Source organism: Aplysia californica, unplaced genomic scaffold (genome assembly GCF_000002075.1).
Source record: "Aplysia californica isolate F4 #8 unplaced genomic scaffold, AplCal3.0 scaffold00389, whole genome shotgun sequence".
Taxonomy (NCBI): domain Eukaryota; kingdom Metazoa; phylum Mollusca; class Gastropoda; order Aplysiida; family Aplysiidae; genus Aplysia; species Aplysia californica.
Window position 1 is genome coordinate 298242 of NW_004797659.1, and position 3154 is coordinate 301395.

General features: G+C 40.8%; 1 protein-coding gene across 1 annotated transcript in view; it reads right to left on the reverse strand.

Annotated features, from left to right (window-relative positions):
- The window catches only part of LOC101852639 (DNA-binding protein SMUBP-2), a 23620-nt gene extending 22123 nt beyond the window's left edge, over positions 1-1497 (reverse strand). Inside the window, exon 1 of the mRNA XM_035971170.1 lies at positions 1307-1497. The gene's annotated coding sequence lies outside the window, so the exon portion shown is untranslated. The remainder of the gene's footprint in view (positions 1-1306) is intronic.
- Positions 1498-3154: the final 1657 nt, after the last annotated feature.

Consider the following 3154-nt stretch of genomic DNA (forward strand, 5'->3'; position numbering starts at 1 on the left):
GGTCGATCTTGGCAGAGGAGCTTGCACCAGCAGGGTCAATGAAGGACAGTGGCAATGGACAAAGCTAGAGAGAACGATGTCTAGAAAAATGGGAAGACATGGAATAGCCTACATGTAATATAAAGAGGCTAGTCTAGGTTAGGGAAATCATAAATGGTCGCTTTTAAGCACAAGAGGGCTATCCCGAAAAAAGCTGTTTTGATCAAATCGAAGGTAAAGTTTTTGCCTCTTGTTCAGTTTCTTTAAAAGACCAGGGGAGTTTCTATAACCAAACAAATAAACACACCAATGAAGCCAAACTTCTCAAGCAGGTAGGGCAATGCCCACTTTTGGTGCAGGTCAAGATTTCTGGAAACCCCCGAAATGTGGGTTAGCCCGCTTGTCCTTAAAAGCGACCAAAATGTGAAAAGTGCTTAATTGTGTGTGGCCTAAACCCTGATCCAATGTGAGAAAGTCATTGATGATGATAATCGTCTTCACCATCATCTGTAGGGTTGTTGACTATTGGAGCGCCATGGATGACTCTAAGTAATCTCATTCCTCTCCTTTCAATTTTTGGATTTACTCATATGATATGATAGTCTCATAATTTTTCAGGCCGGTCCACTCTGAGATGTTATTCTACCATTCTTTGTTTTCCTTCTATCCATACACGACATACAGTCTTTGATAGTCCGCATGATCTTGCGACAAGTCCAATACTATCGTAGTTTTTGTGTGTGTCTTTTCAGAGAGGACAGCAGGTCACTGATCATGCAGGGCCCGGCATTTCCCCGAAATGTTTCTACAACTTCTTCTTTACTTATGCGATACATGCGATACATGCGATACATGCGATACATGCGATACATGCGATACATGCGATACATGTATTTGTCAGATACACAAGGGGTATTTTACCAAGTTCTATATAGGTCTTTTTCTTCTCCTTTCCAGGTTGATAAGGGCGTTAAACCTATACAATTTTTTTCCTTTCCAGACTTTGAATCTTCCTCTCAAGTTCTGTTGTCAATATCTTTGGCTCGCACACATAAGAAAATGGACAGATTACAGTGACGTACAGGTGTTTAACTCAAGATACTATTATCATATTATTACCTGGCCCACGAGAGAAAATAAGGTACATGTGCGGGTAGTCCGCCCTGCGCATAAAGAGGATCCAGGTTTTCTTGAACAAGTCTCTAAGAAAGTTACTGAGGACCCGATGGACAGACATGGTTACGAACGAGGAAGTGTTAAGGAAAACAAGACAGATCCCAGTCAGAGATGAGGTAGGAAGAAGACGGTGGCGATGGATTGGACATACTCTCAGGAAGTCAGGCAGCTGCGTAACAAAGAAACTTGTGTTGGGTTGAAATCCACATGGTTTAAGATATCAAGGGGAAGACCGCGTGGAACCTGGAGAAGAATAACAGAAATTGATGGACAGAAGAGTGGGAAGATAAGATAAGATAAGATACATCTTTATTGTCCAGATCCTGGCACTTATGGTTTGGTGTTCCACCACGAGCACACACACACACACACACACACACACACACACACACACACACACACACACACACACACGTACACACACATGCACACACAAGTAGGCTTACAATCACATGCATAATATAAATGAGAGCAGCAATATAAACAATAATAATCGTAAGCTAGATACACACTCAGTGTTATTTTGATGCATGCTCTAAGGTCGTAAGTATACTTATACAAGATGGTTAAGATGGAAGCATTTTGATAGATGATGGTAAAAATGACCTTCTGTGTCTTTCTTTATTACAGATCAGAAGCCTAGGTCTTTTACTTCTGACTGATGTTTTTATTATGATGGGAAGATGGAATAACATCAATTTAAGAGGCTAGCCCAGGATAGAGAAGGTGGAAAGTGTTTGTCCGTGGCCTATACCCTGGTGCAGGGTGAGAAAGGCAATAATGATGATGATGATGATGATGATGATGATGATGATGATGATGATGATGATGATGATGATGATGATGATGATGATGAAGCCGTCCTGCGAATCTCCATAACACAGAAAATATATAAACAAATTTGTTGCCGATAAAAGATGCCAAACATCCTGCTCTGACAAACTGGCATAAGAGTAAAAATTGGCATACATGGATTTGTTATTATTGTAAACTTTGGTCTGTTTATTTTATTTTATTTTATTTTATTTTATTTTATTTTATTTTATTTTATTTTATTTTATTTATTTTATTTTATTTATTTATTATTGTAGGATTAGGCCCGGTTTTTTCCCACTGCTTCAATGGGTGTTTATCCAGTTTGGCCCGTAACCGTAAGTGTTATTTGAGTTTGGTCCCCTGGGCGATTGAATTGGGTTTGACACCCCAGATGAGGTAGCGTACCTGTCTGGTCTTTGAACTGTTGTCCAAGATCAGATAATAATATGGTCTGTGATCATGGCTGTGATCTTGGTGATTTTGACAAAGACTTTGGGTTTTGATCCTTCGTTCGAGACGATCGCTCTCAGATATAGAAGAAACACATTATCTGAAACTTCACCACGGCTTCCAGCTTCTGACCTTTGATTTTGACAACATCGCTGATTCCGCCTGCGTTTTCAGTCACCTTTTTAAAAAAAAAAATCTTTGCTTACAATAATTCCCCCATTTTGTAAGATGTGGGGACTTGGTCGAGGTTTGTCTCTAAACTGACCATTTCCTCTTCCTCCTTTCCCGTAAGTCTGTCTACGTCTTCAGCGAGTTGTCACGGCCCCATCGACATAATTTAGACCATGTAGAAGGCAGCTTTCCGACCCTACTCTGTCCCCGTAGTTTTATGCAAGACAAATAATGAAATTGTGCAAACTGAGCCCAAAAATGTGAAATTATGCGATTCTGTTAATTTTAATAAAGAGTGATAAAGGAAAATATCAATCAGAAATTATGCAAAAAATGATCAAATTTCGCTAAAGTATGCGGGATGCATAAAACCACAGGGACAACAGCTACTTGCCAGGGCTAAACCGGGCTGAGCGGGATACATCCCAGCAGAGAGACCGAGATACTCGATAAAAATCTTGTCCCCCCTCGGGAAACGAACTCGGGTCTTTTACCGTGCTACAGCGAAGCGCCTATTATAACTACTACACCACAATCGCGGGGGGGGGGGGGGGGGGGGGGG